This window comes from Rhopilema esculentum, unplaced genomic scaffold (assembly GCF_057945365.1).
Source record: "Rhopilema esculentum isolate cy_ngs unplaced genomic scaffold, ASM5794536v1 HiC_scaffold_37, whole genome shotgun sequence".
NCBI classification, from domain to species: Eukaryota; Metazoa; Cnidaria; class Scyphozoa; order Rhizostomeae; family Rhizostomatidae; genus Rhopilema; species Rhopilema esculentum.
In genome coordinates, this window is record NW_028300848.1 from 682,464 (window position 1) to 706,019 (window position 23,556).

The window sequence follows — 23,556 nt, forward strand, 5'->3', positions numbered from 1 at the left end:
TCCGCGTTTTGTTTTGGTGTTCCACTTTGATGAAATTGAGACCCTACTTCAATCCCCTTTTTTGAATTGCTCTTTTAATAGCTAGGTGATTTAGAAAGTGAAGACTATCTTAGAGAAAAGACAGGCCTTACAAATGCTTGCTTTTCAGAAAGAAATGTTTATAGCTAACACCAGAAAAACTAGAGGCATATTTCTTGACTTTAAACAAACAGCCTGAGTCTAAAGACCCTCTCTCGGGCTTCCCGATGATTTCAGCCCTTGAGGCGATGTCCTCTAAAAATGAAGTTCATGTATGACACGCCCTTTGATCAAGCATGCCACGCCCTTTCGTCGGGCATCCAAGCTTCATACCCCCCTAATGAAAATAGTGAAGTTTCGCCCCTGTGTGCCGGATAAAATTTATCCGCACAGTGGCGTACCCAAGGGGAGGGGGGGAGGGAATGGGGGGTCCGGACCCCCTACTTTTCTAAAATAAGGTCCTCGAGATTTGTCCAAAAAAGATTTTTTTTTGGGGGGGGGGGGTAGTATACTGTATGCTTGTGTCAATAACAATTGTAAAATGCTTTGCTATTCGCCATAGCTAACAAGAATCAAATAAGGGGGTGAAATTTTGCAAAAAGGGCGTTTCCCCGCATTTACGAGTGTTTGAAGGGCGTGGTCCAAAAAAAATTCCTGGGGGCTTTGCCCCAGACCCCCCCAATTCTGCAGCTCTGGGTACGCCACTGTATCCGCATAAAAGTTGTTCGGATTGATTTGCATTTACACTGTGCCGCACAAATTTTGTCCACTTTGCCCTCCCGTTTCGGATAATTGCAGTCACATCACCTAAGTCATTCGCAGAACCCCCAAAATGAAGTCTTTTCTGGGCAACAGAATAATAACAAAATTCCCGCCAACGTAAAAAGACTTCATTCTCTCTTCAGGATCATCTGCTTCTCTTTTAGACCAAATCCAAAGATATTGTCAATACAAATTAGGCCTGGTTTGTTTCAATAGTTTGTTCTTGAAACAAAATGACACTGAACTAGCAACGAAAGTAGAGAAAGCCGACAAGCAGGGGCGTCGCGACCAGGGGGGTGTGGGGGGTGTCACACCCCTCCCAACAGTATCTCAGTAGGAAATTTCAGATAAAATCCACTCAGTGGAAAAAACGGTTTAGGTAGTTCAGAGACCTTTCTGTCATAAAATAATAAAGGATCAAGCAAAGGTAGTTGCCCCGTTAGTTAAATATGATATTCCTTGATATGAATGAAGGTAAACAAACTAATGATTTGAAGATTTGAAGATTCTTTGTTGGCACTGAATCTAAAAATCCAGGCCCTCTTTAGGTCAAATTGTGCCCTGTGTCCATTTCCCCTAAAGTTTCTCGGTAGATGCGTCAACTGCAATTCACTATGAGCTCCAGATTTTTTTTAACATTCAAAAGGCATGCTAAGATGGAAAGAGGGATTTAAATCGACAACCAGTGCTGCTTCTTACCTAGCTTTAGAAGTAACTGACAACGTGGTATTTTTCAAGACCAGGGCAAAATTGTACCCGTTGTTTTTATCTGCTATTCAATTTGTTTGCAAAAAAAAAATTCAATAGGATTAGGAAGATTGCTTTAGTGAAATATGCTTAAAAGAGTGCATTTTCCAGGGAACTGGAAGCATCAAAATTCGAAAATTTTCTGCTCCTTCGGCGGCAACCATGGCGCTGCCTCAGGTGATGTAGTAACTATCTCCTTTGCCCGTCCCGATATGCAGATTGGACAAAACTATTAGAAAAGTCCGTTATTATAATATAAAAATAAAAGTTGCCAATTATATACAGAGTTAGATTGACAAAATGTATTGCAGAGGCTTGTGACAGCAGGTAAAGAATTTCAGGCAATAATTTGTTAATCAGGTAAATTTGTAGACCGCCCCCCCCCCAACAAGGCTTGCCTTGCGACGGCCCTGCCGACAAGGATGCCAATTTTACGTGGACTGGCAAGATACTGCACTTTTAACACGAGTATTTATCGATAATAAGGCAGCCAATAAGGCGAAAGGTCTTGATTGGGAGACAGTGAAAACTAAATTGGATGAAACAGCCAATCGCTTTCGAGCAAGATACGATGTGGATAAAATTTATCCGGATACAAGCGTTTACACTGTACCACATAGCTATCCGAACTAATTTAATCTACTTTCCTAGGTGAACTAATTTTGTTCCGATAGCCAATCTTAAATTCGTGCGGATAGCATGGGTCAGCAATGTTGCGTATGGAAGACACATTGATTTACAACTTGCAACATTGTACTGGGGGAGAGGGGGCGGCGGTATTAGGTAAATTTGTGAAAATAGCTGGAGTTCCAATATAATATTAGAATAATAGCTGGCGATTTTTAAACGCAAAATTTACCATCAAGAGTTGTTCGAGGAACATATCTGGTGACTTATAGTCAGGCAAATTTGGAGATTTTTCCAACAAGAGAATCCTTTGGCAAAGCAATAGCTGAAGCATTTGACAGAAGATCTGGTAAAGTAAAAACTCAGCACTGGGCGTGTTGTTTTGAAAGGCATCAAGATGGTAGGCAGCATTATTATGTGGCAATATAACTAACAGGGCCAAAGAGATGGGTAGGATTCATAACAGAATTCGCCATTTATAGGTGAATTGTACTGAATGCATGATATTACACCTCTTCCATCTGCAATTGCTACCATGAACCTGGCCATTCTACTTCCTGATCCTTCCTTTTTGTCCCTTGTCGTGCAATGAAGGCTCAGACTCTCAGAACGTTTCTTCCATGTTCATGTTCGAGCCGTTATTACTGTTTGACAGGGGTATGTCTTGTGCACCCAATCGGTTTCATCAAAATAAAATGGCACTCCCTCCTTCCAAAAACTTTCAGGCAACTTTTTACATTTCCGAGCAAACTGCAATCTTTTTTTAAGGTCTTCCTGTACCAGTTGCCCCTTTTTCCTGCACTGTGTGTGAGAGTATCCTTCATTTCGTAAAGCTCGACGCACAGTTCTATTACTTATTTCCTGTTCTTTAATGTCAACATCCCTTTGAACATCTTTAGAGGTAAAATTTCCAAAGGTTTCTCTCAATTTCTTAAGACTACGTGAGAATTTCCTAACATCTCGAGGAGTGAGCTTGGCAGGACCACAGAATAGGAAATAGGCAGAAGGGTAACTCTCGTCGGTTCCTTTGTTGTTTTTGAAGCCTGAGTCAACAATAGAATTCCTTTAGTCCCCTTAAGTCACCTTGTTTTCATTAGAAGAACTTAGCCATGACAAATTATCATTCATTAATCAGATATAAACGAAATATGATACATAACTGAATTTGTTTTCTATCATGGGGCATTTCGTCTCAAATAAAGTTGTCTACTATCATTCTTTTTTAAAATTTCCCGGACAGATACATGCTAAGCCTGGTAGAAGTTAACGCATGCGCTAGTTTTTTCAGGCTTCACCCGATAGGCAGAAGTTCCCCTTCTGCCTAATTCCTATTCTGTGGCAGGATGTCCCTTATTTGAGTGTCTTCTAGCGACTATTTTATCTCCGATGGGTATAGACAAGGTATAGACGGCTGTGGCTATAAATAATTGTTCTTGAATAATGTGGATACCTCTGCAAAAGCTGGGGCAAAGTTTCACCCTTGTCTTGATGTAAACACCGCAGGTGCATGGAAACATCAAAAGGGATTTTCTTATATTTTGATATCGAACCGTTATCGTCACTTTTCGCAATTTTCAAACGACCGTTAACTTCATTTCAAAACAAATAACATAGCTTGCCTCTGATTGCCTGGGTATCCGCCATTATGGACTTCAAAATATTTTGGAATATCTAAGGCTGCGTTTACACGTATCGGATTACTTTTCATATCGGATAGGGGTCCCGTTTACACGGCCCCGCATTAATCCGACACGTCCCGTACCACTTTTGCGGCGTGACATCACTCCGCTGTGAAAGTGGTATGAAAAATGATTCGATACGTCCCGTACCACATTCCATCTTGTGCAAACGGGTGAATCCGATACGCCGTCACTCCGGAACCTCGTTCTGAATCTCAAGGAAAGTTCTCATCAATGGATTCTACATCTTTACCCTTCGGGTAACGTTCGCCAAAAACTATTTCATATTGTCATCATTCGATATCACATCTTTTCAACCCCTTCCCTCGAAAAGGCATTCACTGGCATATGCCTTTACCGATTCAGGCTGCAATTCGACTTCTGCCTCCCCCTTCTGCTTACATTTTCTTCTTCTATGCCACTGGACAGCACTCACATTCTATACTAAAGTGATTATTTTTTCGCGAGACCTTCCTCTTCTCAGTAGACTAACGAAATCTCCAGAATTTTACATTGCTAAAAATCGAAACAAAAAAAGTATCCTGCACAGTGAATAGCGGAGCGTTGTCGTGTAAACAGGATGAAAACGGTATGATTATCAATCCGGTATCGTGTAAACGCAGTCTAAACGGTATGCTTTTCATATCGGATAGCTGAGACCAATCCGATATAAAAAGCAATCCGGTATCGTGTAAACGCAGCCTTAATAACGGCTATAAATGTGTTACTTAACTTGACATTGACATTCTAAATCAGATTAATGCGTAAAAATAAGTATTTTGAAAATCACAAGTCATATGGTTTTTAGAGCATTCAGACAATCTTGGACAAAAGTTTGAACTCACTTAGAAAATCGATACTGGTTTAGATTTTTACATTTTCCTTCAAATTTTCACCCCCTCTCCCTTTCAACAATGTTGCGTATGGAAGACACATTGGTTTACGACTTGCAACATTGAACTGGGGGAGAGGGGACGGCGGTATTGGGAAAATTTGTGAAAATAGCTGGAGTTCCAATATATTTCGTTCAGGGTTGTAGTCTGCATTTAGTCTGTGGAAAAATTGGAACCCCCTAAATTCTTTTATCTGTGCTACCAAAATGACTTCCAGTCCCTTACTTAGATAAAAGTAGCCTAGTTCTTGTTTCAGAATTTCAGACTCTCATTTCATCAAAAAGAAAAATTTGCGTTTTAACTTTTTCGCATTTGCATATGTGATCACTACAGGGGCGTCGCGACCGGGGGGTGTGGGATTTGGGTGCCACAATAGTAACTCGATAGGAAGTTTCAGGTAAAATCCGCCCAGTGGAAGAAACGCTTTAGGTATTTCAGCGACGTTCATGTATTAACATCAATAAAGGATCAAGCAAAGATAGTTGCTCCTTTGGCTAAATATGATACTTCTTGATATGAAGGAAGATAAAAAAACTAATGACTTGAAGATTTGAAGATTTCTTTTGGCACAAAAGCTAAAAATCCAGGCACTCTTGAGGTAAAATTGTGTCTTGTGTCCATTTCCCCTAAAAATGCCCATCGGCTGAATGCAATTAAAAGCTTTCAATCAGCTAAAAGAGACTTATAAAACTATCAAAACTAATATTTAACCTAAACATTTGTTAACCTGTGGCTTCATCTTGAATAAAGTTGTCTTCATAGCAATTGTGACTGAGCAGATTTCTCAATATGAAAATAAATATTATGGTAAATTGCTGTGAATCTGTGCAGACTTTACCTGATGAGTTATATTGAAAATAATAACATTAGCATTAGCAATCTGCAGAGTAAAACAAAATAATATTAGACAACTGCTTTCTCTGAGACTTTGTTATTAGAAACAAACATAATGCTTATCAAAAAACACCAGAAAAATCTTGCCACAGTAGCATAAACATTAGAAATAATGAAAAGCAAGAGACACAAATAGCACATGCAACATTTTCTGGCAGCTTGTATCCTGGGAGGTATTTGACATTCTCATGGTCTGTGTTTTTCTCCCATTCACCACTTCTTCATAGGTGTACATTGCCACTGTCTCCTCGCCTCAAATACAGCATGCCTCTTTACCTGTGGGCTAGCAATCTTTGCAATAGCTGAGCCTCTAGAAACAGCAAAGGCCGATTAAATACCCTTAATCAGGCCTCTTCTGTTGAGCTGGCAAGGCAAAAACCTGAGTGCTTTTCTTAATCAAATAAATTTAACATAAATATGTCAAAATCTTTTTAACCATTTCATGCTTATCATGTGATCGTAAACAATTAGACAGACTTGAGTATGAAATGCAAAATTTGTCGATCCTTTCTTAACGTTGTCAATACCAGTTACCTGATCCAATCATGTAAACTCTTTTCTTGCTAGATTCCGCCATCTTTGTTGTAGCTGAAAGCAGTCTGGTGTGTCCTAGGCCCAGAAAAATTGACTTGAAATTGAAAGTCATCGTCAACTGTAAACACCACCTCAGCCGCTTTAAAAATCGTGGACACTGTCAAATTTTTCCACTCCATGCCGTCTTTCAGGCTATTTTCGCAATCTGTAATAAAACAAGGTTCTTTCTGACCTCGAATGGCTAAAAAAAGTAAAAAAATCAGACTGAATCGCTTTTCAAATTTTTCGACACAACTCCCATTTTCTGTACCAAACCATACAGGATCGTTGCAAAACACGTGCAAGGGACACCGAGGCACAGGGACATCGAGGCCCAGAGACAAATTTTTGATCACGTGATGACATTCCAAAACTGATGGCCTTTACCTGTAACAACGGTAGAGATGAACTACTTTTAGTTAGAAAAGGGTATTCTATAAACATCACGGTTCATATTAACATCAGTATATTAGCAAACTAATCTTGAACGAAAGAATAAGACAAGGAAAAGTCTATTTTCATTATAACACCATTATTTCTTAGGAGTAAGCTATTCAAATCAGTCAAAAAAGTGCAGCTTTTACAAACGAACCTGGAAAGTAGAAATACAATTATTCAAAATAATTACGGTATGAATAACAAAGCTAAAATATTTGTGAAAAAATGGTGGAGAAAATCTATTTCAATGCTATGTCCTCCATTTTTAGTTTTGGTTTTGGTTGCCCATTAAAAAACTTTGTGTAAGAGTTGGTTCAAATTATGTGAAAGGGTGGCAATGCTGAAAGCAAATTACTTCTTGCCTAAAAAATTGGTGCTCTTAATTTTTTTCAAACAATTTCATTTCTACAATTAACATGCAAAGACCTAGAATGCTTTAATTTACCCTCGCGAAACCATTTGACGACTTTCCAAAAAATTTCAAGGCTTTTCTGTCGAAAAAGAACTTAGTCATTTTTCAAACAATTCTCTGACACCGGATATGCAAAAGAATTAACAAAATTATCAATTTTCATAAAAACTCTCTTTGTTTGAAACAACTTGAAATGCCTTACTTTATGCTGGCGAGACCATTTGATAAGTAATCAATACGTTTCTGACCTACATCTCTGAAAAACAACAAAGTCATTTTTCAAAACATCTATAATCATTGATATACAAAAGAACAAAAAAATGTGTTCATTTTCACAAAAACGTTTTTGGCTTGAAGCAACCTAAAATGCCTTAAATGAGGTTCCGAACAACATTTCGGGTAGTTTCGGTGAATTTTGGGCTCTTATTTTGAATATAAGGACTTAGCCATTTTTAAAAAATTTCATGACCCCGGACCTGTAACAAAAATCAAAAAATTCAAATTTTTCAACTCAAAACGACGAAAAATGCTAAGAGAATACCTTTCTGAAATGTTTTGAAGACATTTGGTTGAACTTTCAAGTGATTTCTAGAAAAAAGTGAGAAATTTTTTAATCGAAACGAACAAAAAAGTCTTAATTCACCTACCGAACACCATTTTGGGTAGTTTTGGGGAATTGAAGGCTCTTAATTTGAATATAAGGAATAAGCAATTTTTGAAAAATTTCATGACCCCGGACCTGCAAAAAAGTTTGAAATTTGAAATTTTTCTAAAAAATATTTTTACTCGAAACGACCAAAAAATTCTTAATTCATGTTCCGAACATCATTTTGGGTAGTTCCTGTGAATTTTAGGCTCATATTTTGAATAAAAGGACATAGTCATTTTTGAAAAATTTCATGACCCCGGACCTGCAAAAAAGTTGAAAAAATTTGAAGTTTTTCAAAAAATTTTTTTCACTCGAAACGACTATGAAAGTCTCAATTCATGTTCCGAACACCATTTCGGGTAGTTTCGGTGAGTTTCAGGCTCTTATTTTGAATAAAAGGACTTAGCAATTTACACTTTGGGTAGTTCCTGTGAATTTTTTGGGTAGTTCCTGTGTAAATTAGGCTCATATTTAGAATAAAAGGACTTAAACATTTTTTAAAAATTTCATGACCCCGAACCTGTAACAAAAATAAAAAAATACAAATTTTTTTAAAATTTTTTTTTACTCAAAACGACCCAAAATGCTAAGAAATTACCTTTCTGAAATGTTTTGATGACATTTGGTTGAACCTCCAAGTGACATCTAGAAAAAAGTGAGAAATAAATCACCTAGAATATTTGAGACTAGAGCTTGAAAGACATAAAAAAATTTGAAATTTTCCTAAAAATTCATTCCCTAACGAAACGATCAAGAAAGTCTTAATTCATGTTCCGAACATCATTTTGGGTAGCCTGTGCTCCAGACCCCTAACTTGAAAGTAGAGGGTCTGTGTAACCGAGAGCAAATTCACCTACGAGGATTGAATTGAATTGTTTGCATAATTATCACAGATTTGTGTAATCATGCAAGAAGAAGCGCTAATATTTTGATCGGTCGTGGCAGTATGATGTAGATTTGTTTGTTAGAAGAAAAGTTTTATAGCAGAAGAAAATACTGCTCTGCTATTTGATGTTGAAGATCTTCGTTGGGACACTTCATTGGTTCTGACCAAAACAGATTAAAGAGGCTGTGGGCCAATCTTGCTAATTTTACAGCAGTTGATGGGGAGTGAATCTACCGCATGCAACAATAGAAGTAAAATTGACTTGGCAACCAATCAATTTGCTTTTAGTAGACATTTGCATGGTAGAAGATGTTTATTTACTAGTTTGGCTTGAATTTAATGTAAAGAAGGATTTTTTGCGACAAGGTCTGGTGGCTACGATGACAGAAAACTTGACTTTCGGAGTAGTGATAAGATATGGAAACCAAAAAGTAAACAAGACGCTTTGGCTTCAAGCCGTAGAAAATGATCTCTGGTTGGTTATAAACGCAAGTTTACAGATAGTGGAAATTGCTTAAGACTAGTAAACATTTATCATTGATCCGGATGAGGCTGCCTAACTGAGTGGACTAATTATTTTAGCAATGTGAGGCAGGAGGCCTAGGCCTATGCCCTGTACTTTTCATCAATTCTTTTCGTCATGATAGTGATTGCTTTGCTATAAACACGTCTTCCAAGTTCGTTGTTTGAAATGTGAAATTCTGATGTTTAAAAATGATTTTCTAACGTTCATTAAAACATTAGAGAAGAAATATCAACAACAAGCGTGTGTTTTGATCAAAATTCATCCTCCGGTTTTTCAAGAGTTTCCATTCTCTCGCCGGGCGACAATTATCTAGGCCTCATGATATATTCAAGGCTTTCAGGCATTATTGTGGCATTGTCTGACAAAATAAAAGAAACTTTGAGCTTTCACACATTTCTTTTCGCTATTTGAATGTGTAAACTGCCCCGGCAAACTACGATTTGCTCACGCTGTTGTTCACTTTTGTCATGTGAATGCCGCATAATTCATATGCGATATTGCACTCAGTTACACAGACCCTCTACTTTCAAGTTAGGGGTGTGGAACATAGGCTACATTTTGCGTAGTTCCTGTGAATTTTAGGCTCATATTTAGAATAAAAAGACCTAGTCATTTTTTAAAAATTTCATGACCCCGGACCTGTATCAAAAATCGAAAAATTCAAATTTTTCAAAAATTTTTTTACTCAAAACAACCGAAAATGCTGAGAAAATACCTTTCTGAAATGTTTTGATGATATTTGGTTGAACCTTCAAGTGACATCTAGAAAAAAGTGAGAAATAAATTACCTAGAATGTTTAAGACTAGAGCTTGAGAAACACAAAAAATTTGAAATTTTCCAAAAAAATTATTGTTTAAGAAACGACCAAGAAAGTCTTAATTCACGTTCCGAAAATCATTTCGGAGAGTTTCGGTGAATTTTAGGCTCTTATTTTGAATATAAGGACTTCGCAATTTTTGAAATATTTCGTGACCCCGGACCTGCAAAAAAGTTCAAAAAATTTGAAATTTTTAAAAAATTTTTTTTAATCAAAACAACCGAAAATGCTAAGAAAATACCTTTCTGAAACGTTTTGATGATATTTGGTTGAACCTTCAAGTGACATCTAAAAAAAAGTGAGAAATAAACTACCTAGAATGTTTGAGACTAGAGCTTGAGAAACACAAAAAATTTGAAATTTTCCAAAAAAATTATTCTCTAAAGAAACGACCAAGAAAGTCTTAATTCACGTTTTGAAAATCATTGCACAGAGTTTTGGTGAATTTTAGGCTCTTATTTTGAATATAAGGACTTAGCAATTTTTGAAATATTTCGTGACCCCGGACCTCTAAAATAGTTCAAAAAATTTGAAATTTGTCAAAAATGTTTTTGTACTTGAAACGAACAAGAAAGTCTTTATTCACGTTCCGAACATCATCTCGGGTAGTTTCGGTGAATTTTAGGCTCTTATTTTGAAGATAAGGACTTTGCATTTTTTGAAATATTTCATGACCCCAGACCTGCAAAAAAGTTCAAAAAATTTGAAATTTTTCAAAAATTTTTTTTTTACTTGAAAACATAAAGAAAGTCTTCATTCACGTAACGAACATCATCTCGGGTAGTTTCGGTGAATTTTAGGCTCTTATTTTGAAGATAAGGACTTTGCATTTTTTGAAATATATCATGACCCCGGGCCTACAAAAAAGTTCAAAAAATATGAAATTTTTCAAAAAAAATTTTTTACTCAAAACGAACACGGAAGTTTTAATATACGTTCAGAACATCATTTCGAGTAGTTTCGGTGAAATTTAGCTTCTTATTTTGAATATACGGAATCAGCCATTTTTGAAAAAATTTCATGACCCGGACCTGCAAAAAATTTCAAAAAATTTGAAATTTTTCAAAATTTTTTCTGTACTTGAAACGATAAAGAAAGTCTTAATTCACGTTCCGAACATCATCTCGGGTAGTTTCGGTGAAATTTAGCTTCTTATTTTGAATATAAGGAATCAGCCATTTTTGAAAAAATTTCATGACCCGGACCTGCAAAATAGTTCAGAAAATTTGAAATTTTTCAAAAAAAATTTTTTACTCAAAACAACCGAAAATGCGAAGAAAATACCTTTCTGAAATGTTTTGATGATATTTGGTTGAACCTTCAAGTGACATCTAGAAAAAAGTGAGAAATAAATTACCTAGAATGTTTGAAACTAGAGCTTGAGAAACACAAAAAATTTGAAATTTTCCAAAAAAATTATTCTCTAAAGAAACGACCAAGAAAGTCTTAATTCACGTTCCGAAAATCATTTCAGAGAGTTTCGGTGAATTTTAGGCTCTTATTTTGAATATAAGGACTTAGCAATTTTTGAAATATTTCGTGACCCCGGACCTCCAAAAAAGTTCAAAAAATTTGAAATTTTTCAAAAACTTTTTTGTACTTGAAACGATAAAGAAAGTCTTAATTCACGTTCCAAACATCACCTCGGGTAGTTTCGGTGAATTTTAGGCTCTTATTTTGAAGATAAGAACTTTGCATTTTTTGAAATATTTCATGAACCCAGACCTGCAAAACACTTCAAAAAATTTGAAATTTTTCAAAAAAAATTTTTACTCAAAACGAACACGAAAGTTTTAATTTACGTTCAGAACATCATTTCGGGTAGTTTCAGTGAAATTTAGCTTCTTATTTTGAATATAAGGAATCAGCCATTTTTGAAAAAATTTCATGACCCCGGACCTGCAAAAATGTTGAAAAAACTTAAAATTTTTCAAAAATTTTTTTTTACTCGAAACGAACAAGAAAGTCTTAAGTCACGTTCCAAACATCATTTCGGGTAGTTTCGATGAATTTTAGGCACTTATTTTGAAGATAAGGAGTCAGCCATTTTTGAAAATTTTCATGACCCCGGACCTGCAAAAAAGTTCGAAAAACTTAAAATTTTTCAAAAAATTTTTTTTACTCGAAACGAACAAGAAAGTCTTAATTAACGTTCCGAACATCATTTCGGGTAGTTTTGGTGAATTCTAGGCTCTCATTTTGAATATAAGTGTAAAACCACTTAAAAAAGGGGGTTTTACAAACGTGAGTTCGTATGTCGTTCGCAGAAACGTACACGATAAATACGGCAAAAACTGTTATCCAATTCGCTAATTTCTAACACTTCTTCTAATTCATCAGTTCACGGCAAACGACTAAAGAAATCTTAAACGGCTAACGACGACAATGTAACGGCAAACACAATTCTTCAAGCTAGCGACAAGGTACACTGAGTTCGACAAAGCTTACGGCAAGACTGAACCTAACTATAAAGCCACCCCTTATATGCCCTAAGAATAATACAATTTACAGAAGCTGATGCAATTGCAGCGCAATGATGCAATTGTCATGTGATGTCCTGCAATGAATGGGAACCCTGTGTTCTAACATAAGGACTTATCATTTTTTGAAATATTTCATGACCCCGGACCTGCAAAAAAGTTCAAAAAACTTAAAATTTGTCAAAAATTTTTTTTTACTCAAAACGAACAAGAAAGTCTTAATTCACGTTCCGAACATCATTTCGGGTAGTTTCGATGAATTTTAGGCACTTATTTTGAAGATAAGGAATCAGCCATTTTTGAAAAAAAATTTCATGACCCCGGACCTGCAAAAAAGTTTGAAAAACTTAAAATTTTTCACAAATTTTTTTTTACTCGAAACGAACAAGAAAGTCTTAATTCACGTTCCGAAGATCATTTCGGGTAGTTTCGATGAATTTTAGGCTCCTATTTTGAAGATAAGGAATCAGCCATTTTTGAAAAAATTTCATGACCCCGGACCTGCAAAAAAGTTCGAAAAACTTAAAATTTTTCACAAATTCTTTTTTACTCGAAACGAACAAGAAAGTCTTAATTCACGTTCCGAACATCATTTCGGGTAGTTTTCGTGAATTCTAGGCTCTCATTTTGAATATAAGGACTTAGCATTTTTTGAAATATTTCATGACCCCGGACCTGCAAAAAAGTTCGAAAAACTTGACATTTTTCAAAAATTTTTTTTTACTCGAAACGAACAAGAAAGTCTTAATTTACGTTCCGAACATCATTTCGGGTAGTTTTGGTGAATTTTAGGCTTTTATTTTGAATAAAAGGACTTAGCATTTTTTGAAATATTTCATGACCCCGGACCTGCAAAAAAGTTGCAAAATTTGAAATTTTTCAAAAATTTTTTTTTACTCGAAACGAACAAGAAAGGCTTAATTCACGTTCCGAACATCATCTCGGGTAGTTTTGGTGAATTTTAGGCTTTTATTTTGAAGATAAGGACTTATCATTTTTTGAAATATTTCATGACCCCAGAAAAAAGTTCGGAAAACTTAAAATTTTTCAAAAACTTTTTTTTACTCGAAACGAACAAGAAAGTCTTAATTCACGTTCCGAACATCATTTCGGGTAGTTTCGATGAATTTTAGGCACTTATTTTGAAGATAAGGAACCAGCCATTTTTTAAAAAATTTCATGACCCCGGACCTGCAAAAAAGTTCAAAAAACTTAAAATTTTTCAAAATTTTTTTTTACTCGAAACGAACAAGAAAGTCTTAATTTACGTTCCGAACATCATTTCGGGTAGTTTTGGTTAATTCTAGGCTCTCATTTTGAATATAAGGACTTATCATTTTTTGAAATATTTCATGACCCGGGACCTGCAAAAAAGTTCGAAAAACTTAAAATTTTTCAACATTTTTTTTTTACTCGAAACGAACAAGAAAGGCTTAATTCACGTTCCGAACATCATTTCGGGTAGTTTTGGTGAATTTTAGGCTTTTATTTTGAATAAAAGGACTTAGCATTTTTTGAAATATTTCATGACCCCGGACCTGCAAAAAAGTTGCAAAATTTGAAATTTTTCAAAATTTTTTTTTTACTCGAAACGAACAAGAAAGTCTTAATTTACGTTCCGAACATCATTTCGGGTAGTTTTGGTGAATTTTAGGCTTTTATTTTGAATAAAAGGACTGAGCATTTTTTGAAATATTTCATGGCAACGGACCTGCAAAAAAGTTCGAAAAACTTAAAATTTTTCAACATTTTTTTTACTCGAAACGAACAAGAAAGGCTTAATTCACGTTCCGAACATCATTTCGGGTAGTTTCAGTTGTTTTAGGCACTTATTTTGAAGATAAGGAACCAGCCATTTTTGAAAAAATTTCATGACCCTGGACCTGCAAAAAAGTTAAAAAAATTTGAAATTTTTCAAAAACTTTTTTTCCTCGAAATGAACAAGAAAGTGTTAATTCACGTTCCGAACATCATTTCGGGTAGTTTCGATGAATTTTAGGCACTTATTTTGAAGATAAGGAATCAGCCATTTTTGAAAAATTTCATGACTCCGGACCTGCAAAAAAGTTTGAAAAACTTAAAATTTTTCAAAAATATTTTTCTACTCGAAACGAACAAGAAAGTCTTAATTCACGTTCCGAACATCATTTCAGGTAGTTTCGATGAATTTTAGGCACTTATTTTGAAGATAAGGAATCAGCATTTTTGAAATATTTCATGACCCCGGACCTGCAAAAAAGTTCAAAAAACTTAAAATTTTTCAAAAATTTTTTTTTACTCAAAACGAACAAGAAAGTCTTAATTCACGTTCCGAACATCATTTCGGGTAGTTTTGGTGAATTCTAGGCTCTCATTTTGAATATAAGGACTTATCATTTTTTGAAATATTTCATGACCCCGGACCTGCAAAAAAGTTCGAAAAACTTGACATTTTTCAAAAATTTTTTTTTACTCGAAACGAACAAGAAAGTCTTAATTTACGTTCCGAACATCATTTCGGGTAGTTTTGGTGAATTTTAGGCTTTTATTTTGAATAAAAGGACTTAGCATTTTTTGAAATATTTCATGACCCCGGACCTGCAAAAAAGTTGCAAAATTTGAAATTTTTCAAAATTTTTTTTTTACTCGAAACGAACAAGAAAGTCTTAATTTACGTTCCGAACATCATTTCGGGTAGTTTCGATGAATTTTAGGCACTTATTTTGAAGATAAGGACTCAGCCATTTTTGAAAAATTTCATGACCCCGGACCTGCAAAAAAGTTCGAAAAACTTAAAATTTTTCAAAATTTTTTTTTACTCGAAACGAACAAGAAAGTCTTAATTTACGTTCCGAACATCATTTCGGGTAGTTTTGGTTAATTCTAGGCTCTCATTTTGACTGTAAGGACTTATCATTTTTTGAAATATTTCATGACCCTGGACCTGCAAAAAAGTTCGAAAAACTTAAAATTTGTCAAAATTTTTTTTTTACTCGAAACGAACAAGAAAGTCTTAATTTACGTTCCGAACATCATTTCGGGTAGTTTTGGTGAATTTTGGGCTTTTATTTTGAATAAAAGGACTTAGCATTTTTTGAAATATTTCATGTTCCGAACATCATTTCGGGTAGTTTTGGTGAACTCTAGGCTCTCAGTTTGAATATAAGGACTTATCATTTTTTGAAATATTTCATGATCCCGAACCTGCAAAAAAGTTCGAAAAACTTAAAATTTTTCAACATTTTTTTTTTACTCGAAACGAACAAGAAAGGCTTAATTCACGTTCCGAACATCATTTCGGGTAGTTTTGGTGAATTTTAGGCTTTTATTTTGAATAAAAGGACTTAGCATTTTTTGAAATATTTCATGACCCCGGACCTGCAAAAAAGTTGCAAAATTTGAAATTTTTCAAAAACTTTTTTTTACTCGAAACGAACAAGAAAGTCTTAATTCACGTTCCGAACATCATTTCGGGTAGTTTTGATGAATTTTAGGCACTTATTTTGAAGATAAGGAACCAGCCATTTTTTAAAAATTTTCATGACCCCGGACCTGCAAAAAAGTTCAAAAAATTTGAAATTTTCCAAAAAATTTTTTTACTCGAAACGAACAAGAAAGTCTTAATTCACGTTCCGAACATCATTTCGGGTAGTTTCGATGAATTTTAGGCACTTATTTTGAAGATAAGGACTCAGCAATTTTTGAAAACTTTCATGACCCCGGACCTGCAAAAAAGTTCGAAAAACTTAAAATTTTTCAAAATTTTTTTTTACTCGAAACGAACAAGAAAGTCTTAATTTACGTTCCGAACATCATTTCGGGTAGTTTTGGTTAATTCTAGGCTCTCATTTTGAATATAAGGACTTATCATTTTTTGAAATATTTCATGACCCTGGACCTGCAAAAAAGTTCGAAAAACTTAAAATTTGTCAAAATTTTTTTTTTACTCGAAACGAACAAGAAAGTCTTAATTTACGTTCCGAACATCATTTCGGGTAGTTTTGGTGAATTTTGGGCTTTTATTTTGAATAAAAGGACTTAGCATTTTTTGAAATATTTCATGTTCCGAACATCATTTCGGGTAGTTTTGGTGAATTCTAGGCTCTCAGTTTGAATATAAGGACTTATCATTTTTTGAAATATTTCATGATCCCGAACCTGCAAAAAAGTTCGAAAAACTTAAAATTTTTCAAAAATTTTTTTTACTCGAAACGAACAAGAAAGGCTTAATTCACAATCCGAACATCATTTCGGGTAGTTTCGGTGTTTTTTAGGCACTTATTTTGAAGATAAGGACTTATCATTTTTTGAAATATTTCATGACCCCGGACCTGAAAAAAAGTTCGGAAAACTTAAAATTTTTGGAAAATTTTTTTTTACTCAAAACGAACAAGAAAGTCTTAATTCACGTTCCGAACATCATTTCGGGAAGTTTCGATGAATTTCAGGCACTCATTTTGAAGATAAGGAATCAGCCATTTTTGAAAAAATTTTATGACCCCAGACCTGCAAAAAAGTTCGAAAAACTTAAAATTTTTCAAACATTTTTTTTTACTCAAAACTAACAAGAAAGTCTTAATTCACGTTCCGAACATCATTTCGGGTAGTTTTGGTGAATTCTAGGCTCTCATTTTGAATATAAGGACTTATCATTTTTTGAAATATTTCATGACCCCGGACCTGCAAAAAAGTTCGAAAAACTAAAAATTTTTCAAAACTTTTTTTTTACTCGAAACGAACAAGAAAGGCTTAATTCACGATCCGAACATCATTTCGGGTAGTTTCGGTGTTTTTTAGGCACTTATTTTGAATATAAGGAATCAGCCATTTTTGAACAAATTTCATGCCCCCGGACCTGCAAAAAAGTTCAAAAAATTTGAAATTTTTCAAAAATTTTTTTCTACTCGAAACGAACAAGTAAGTCTTAACTCACGTTCCGAACATGATTTCGGGTAGTTTCGATGAATTTTAGGCACTTATTTTGAAGAAAAGGACTTATCATTTTTTGAAATATTTCATGACCCCGGACCTGAAAAAAAGTTCGGAAAACTTAAAATTTTTCAAACATTTTTTTTCACTCAAAACTAACAAGAAAGTCTTAATTTACGTTCCGAACATCATTTCGGGTAGTTTTGGTTAATTCTAGGCTCTCATTTTGAATATAAGGACTTATCATTTTTTGAAATATTTCATGACCCCGGTTCCTGCAAAAAAGTTCGAAAAAACTTAAAATTTGTCAAAATTTTTTTTTTACTCGAAACGAACAAGAAAGTCTTAATTTACGTTCCGAACATCATTTTGGGTAGTTTCGGTGTTTTTTAGGCACTTATTTTGAATATAAGGAATCAGCCATTTTTGAACAAATTTCATGGCCCCGGACCTGCAAAAAAGTTCAAAAAAATTTGAAATTTTTCAAAAATTTTTTTCTACTCGAAACGAACAAGTAAGTCTTAACTCACGTTCCGAACATGATTTCGGGTAGTTTCGATGAATTTTAGGCACTTATTTTGAAGAAAAGGACTTATCATTTTTTGAAATATTTCATGACCCCGGACCTGAAAAAAAGTTCGGAAAACTTAAAATTTTTCAAACATTTTTTTTCACTCAAAACTAACAAGAAAGTCTTAATTTACGTTCCGAACATCATTTCGGGTAGTTTTGGTTAATTCTAGGCTCTCATTTTGAATATAAGGACTTATCATTTTTTGAAATATTTCATGACCCCGGTTCCTGCAAAAAAGTTCGAAAAAACTTAAAATTTGTCAAAATTTTTTTTTTACTCGAAACGAACAAGAAAGTCTTAATTTACGTTCCGAACATCATTTTGGGTAGTTTTGGTGAATTTTGGGCTTTTATTTTGAATAAAAGGACTTAGCATTTTTTGAAATATTTCATGTTCCGAACATCATTTCGGGTAGTTTTGGTGAATTCTAGGCTCTCAGTTTGAATATAAGGACTTATCATTTTTTGAAATATTTCATGACCCCGGTTCCTGCAAAAAAGTTCGAAAAACTAAAAATTTTTCAAAAATTTTTTTTTACTCGAAACGAACAAGAAAGGCTTAATTCACGATCCGAACATCATTTCGGGTAGTTTCGGTGTTTTTTAGGCACTTATATTGAATATAAGGAATCAGCCATTTTTGAACAAATTTCATGGCCCCGGACCTGCAAAAAAGTTCAAAAAATTTGAAATTTTTCAAAAATTTTTTTCTACTCGAAACGAACAAGAAAGTCTTAATTCACGTTCCGAACATCATTTTGGGTAGTTTCGATGAATTTTAGGCACTTATTTTGAAGATAAGGAACCAGCCATTTTTGAAAAAATTTCATGACCCCGGACCTGCAAAAAAGTTCAAAAAATTTGAAATTTTTTAAACATTTTTTTTTACTCGAAACAAGCAAGAAAGTCTCAATTGACGTTCCAAACATCATTTCGGGTAGTTTTGGTGAATTTTAGGCTCTTATTTTGAATATAAGGACTTAGCATTTTTTGAAATATTTCATGACCCCGGACCTGCAAAAAAGTTCAAAAAATTTGAAATTTTTCAAAAATTTTTTTTTACTCAAAACGAACAAGAAAGTCTTAATTCACGTTCAGAACATCATTTTGGGTAGTTTCGATGAATTTTAGGCACTTATTTTGAAGATAAGGAACCAGCCATTTTTGAAAAAATTTCATGACCCCGGACCTGCAAAAAAGTTAAAAAAATTTGAAATTTTTCAAAAAAATACTTTTACTCAAAACAACCGAAAATGCTAAGAATTATACCTTTCTGAAATATTTTGATGATATTTGGTTGAACCTTCAAGTGACATCTAGAAAAAAGTGAGAAATAAATTACCTAGAATGTTTGAGACTAGAGCTTGAAAAACACATAAAATTTGAAATTTTCCAAAAAAAATATTTTCTAAAGAAACGACCAAGAAAGTCTTAATTTAGGTTCCGAAAATCATTTCGGAGAGTTTCAGTGAATTTTAGGCTCTTATTTTGAATATAAGGACTTAGCAATTTTTGAAATATTTCATGACCCTGGACCTGCAAAAAGGTTCAAAAAACTTAAAATTTTTCAAACATTTTTTTTACTCGAAACGAGCAAGAAAGTCTTAATTCACGTTCCGAAGATCATTTCGGGTAGTTTTGGTGAATTTTAGGCTCTTATTTTGAATAAAAGGAATCAGCCATTTTTGAAAAATTTCATGACCCTGGACCTGCAGAAAAGTTCGAAAAACTTAAAATTTTTAAAACATTATTTTTTACTCGAAACTAACAAGAAAGTCTTAATTCACGTTCCGAACATCATTTCGGGTAGTTTTGGTGAACTCTAGGCTCTCATTTTGAATATAAGGAATTATCTTTTTTTGAAATATTTCATGACCCCGGACCTGCAAAAAAGTTCGAAAAACTTAAAATTTTTCAAAAAATTTTCTTTACTCGAAACAAACAAGAAAGGCTTAATTCACGATCCGAACATCATTTCGGGTAGTTTCGGTGTTTTTTAGGCACTTATTTTGAATATAAGGAATCAGCCATTTTTGAAAAAATTTCATGGCCCCGGACCTGCAAAAAAGTTCAAAAAATTTGAAAACGAACAAGAAAGTCTTAATTCACGTTCCGAACATCATTTTGGGTCGTTTCGATGAATTTTAGGCACATATTTTGAAGATAAGGACTTATCATTTTTTGAAATATTTCATGACCCCAGAAAAAAGTTCGGAAAACTTAAAATTTTTCAAAAACTTTTTTTTACTCAAAACGAACAAGAAAGTCTTAATTCACGTTCCGAACATCATTTCGGGTAGTTTCGATGAATTTTAGGCACTTATTTTGAAGATAAGGAATCAGCCATTTTTGAAAAAAAATTTCATGACCCCGGACCTGCAAAAAAGTTCGAAAAACTTAAAATTTTTCACAAATTTTTTTTTACTCGAAACGAACAAGAAAGTCTTAATTCACGTTCCGAACATCATTTCGGGTAGTTTTGATGAATTTTTGGCACTTATTTTGAAGATAAGGAATCAGCATTTTTTGAAATATTTCATGACCCCAGACCTACAAAAAAGTTCGAAAAACTTAAAATTTTTCAAAAATTTTTTTTACTCGAAACGAACAAGAAAGTCTTAATTCACGTTCCGAACATCATTTCGGGTAGTTTCGATGAATTTTAGGCTCCTATTTTGAAGATAAGGAATCAGCCATTTTTGAAAAAATTTCATGACCCCGGACCTGCAAAAAAGTTCGAAAAACTTAAAATTTTTAAAACATTATTTTTTACTCGAAACTAACAAGAAAGTCTTAATTCACGTTCCGAACATCATTTCGGGTAGTTTTGGTGAACTCTAGGCTCTCATTTTGAATATAAGGAATTATCTTTTTTTGAAATATTTCATGACCCCGGACCTGCAAAAAAGTTCGAAAAACTTAAAATTTTTCAAAAAATTTTCTTTACTCGAAACGAACAAGAAAGGCTTAATTCACGATCCGAACATCATTTCGGGTAGTTTCGGTGTTTTTTAGGCACTTATTTTGAATATAAGGAATCAGCCATTTTTGAAAAAATTTCATGGCCCCGGACCTGCAAAAAAGTTCAAAAAATTTGAAAACGAACAAGAAAGTCTTAATTCACGTTCCGAACATCATTTTGGGTCGTTTCGATGAATTTTAGGCACATATTTTGAAGATAAGGACTTATCATTTTTTGAAATATTTCATGACCCCAGAAAAAAGTTCGGAAAACTTAAAATTTTTCAAAAACTTTTTTTTACTCAAAACGAACAAGAAAGTCTTAATTCACGTTCCGAACATCATTTCGGGTAGTTTCGATGAATTTTAGGCACTTATTTTGAAGATAAGGAATCAGCCATTTTTGAAAAAAAATTTCATGACCCCGGACCTGCAAAAAAGTTCGAAAAACTTAAAATTTTTCACAAATTTTTTTTTACTCGAAACGAACAAGAAAGTCTTAATTCACGTTCCGAAGATCATTTCGGGTAGTTTCGATGAATTTTAGGCTCCTATTTTGAAGATAAGGAATCAGCCATTTTTGAAAAAATTTCATGACCCCGGACCTGCAAAAAAGTTCGAAAAACTTAAAATTTTTCACAAATTCTTTTTTACTCGAAACGAACAAGAAAGTCTCAATTGACGTTCCAAACATCATTTCGGGTAGTTTTGGTGAATTTTAGGCTCTTATTTTGAATATAAGGACTTAGCATTTTTTGAAATATTTCATGACCCCGGACCTGCAAAAAAGTTCAAAAAATTTGAAATTTTTCAAAAATTTTTTTTTACTCAAAACGAACAAGAAAGTCTTAATTCACGTTCAGAACATCATTTTGGGTAGTTTCGATGAATTTTAGGCACTTATTTTGAAGATAAGGAACCAGCCATTTTTGAAAAAATTTCATGACCCCGGACCTGCAAAAAAGTTAAAAAAATTTGAAATTTTTCAAAAAAATACTTTTACTCAAAACAACCGAAAATGCTAAGAATTATACCTTTCTGAAATATTTTGATGATATTTGGTTGAACCTTCAAGTGACATCTAGAAAAAAGTGAGAAATAAATTACCTAGAATGTTTGAGACTAGAGCTTGAAAAACACATAAAATTTGAAATTTTCCAAAAAAAATATTTTCTAAAGAAACGACCAAGAAAGTCTTAATTTAGGTTCCGAAAATCATTTCGGAGAGTTTCAGTGAATTTTAGGCTCTTATTTTGAATATAAGGACTTAGCAATTTTTGAAATATTTCATGACCCTGGACCTGCAAAAAGGTTCAAAAAACTTAAAATTTTTCAAACATTTTTTTTACTCGAAACGAGCAAGAAAGTCTTAATTCACGTTCCGAAGATCATTTCGGGTAGTTTTGGTGAATTTTAGGCTCTTATTTTGAATAAAAGGAATCAGCCATTTTTGAAAAATTTCATGACCCTGGACCTGCAAAAAAGTTCGAAAAACTTAAAATTTTTAAAACATTATTTTTTACTCGAAACTAACAAGAAAGTCTTAATTCACGTTCCGAACATCATTTCGGGTAGTTTTGGTGAACTCTAGGCTCTCATTTTGAATATAAGGAATTATCTTTTTTTGAAATATTTCATGACCCCGGACCTGCAAAAAAGTTCGAAAAACTTAAAATTTTTCAAAAAATTTTCTTTACTCGAAACGAACAAGAAAGGCTTAATTCACGATCCGAACATCATTTCGGGTAGTTTCGGTGTTTTTTAGGCACTTATTTTGAATATAAGGAATCAGCCATTTTTGAAAAAATTTCATGGCCCCGGACCTGCAAAAAAGTTCAAAAAATTTGAAAACGAACAAGAAAGTCTTAATTCACGTTCCGAACATCATTTTGGGTCGTTTCGATGAATTTTAGGCACATATTTTGAAGATAAGGACTTATCATTTTTTGAAATATTTCATGACCCCAGAAAAAAGTTCGGAAAACTTAAAATTTTTCAAAAACTTTTTTTTACTCAAAACGAACAAGAAAGTCTTAATTCACGTTCCGAACATCATTTCGGGTAGTTTCGATGAATTTTAGGCACTTATTTTGAAGATAAGGAATCAGCCATTTTTGAAAAAAAATTTCATGACCCCGGACCTGCAAAAAAGTTCGAAAAACTTAAAATTTTTCACAAATTTTTTTTTACTCGAAACGAACAAGAAAGTCTTAATTCACGTTCCGAACATCATTTCGGGTAGTTTCGATGAATTTTTGGCACTTATTTTGAAGATAAGGAATCAGCATTTTTTGAAATATTTCATGACCCCAGACCTACAAAAAAGTTCGAAAAACTTAAAATTTTTCAAAATTTTTTTTTACTCGAAACGAACAAGAAAGTCTTAATTCACGTTCCAAACATCATTTCGGGTAGTTTCGATGAATTTTAGGCTCCTATTTTGAAGATAAGGAATCAGCCATTTTTGAAAAAATTTCATGACCCCGGACCTGCAAAAAAGTTCGAAAAACTTAAAATTTTTAAAACATTATTTTTTACTCGAAACTAACAAGAAAGTCTTAATTCACGTTCCGAACATCATTTCGGGTAGTTTTGGTGAACTCTAGGCTCTCATTTTGAATATAAGGAATTATCTTTTTTTGAAATATTTCATGACCCCGGACCTGCAAAAAAGTTCGAAAAATTTGAAAACGAACAAGAAAGTCTTAATTC

At 33.7% G+C, this 23,556-nt stretch overlaps 1 long non-coding RNA gene across 1 annotated transcript; it reads right to left on the minus strand.

The window, feature by feature from the left end:
• Positions 1-984: 984 nt before the first annotated feature.
• LOC148957119 (uncharacterized) lies at positions 985-9,868 on the minus strand. Its single transcript, XR_016145277.1, has 4 exons — positions 9,820-9,868; positions 8,291-8,337; positions 7,585-7,631; positions 985-6,580 (listed from the first exon to the last, which is right to left on the minus strand). It is a non-coding gene; the product is annotated as an uncharacterized LOC148957119 (long non-coding RNA).
• Between the last annotated feature and the right edge of the window lie 13,688 nt (positions 9,869-23,556).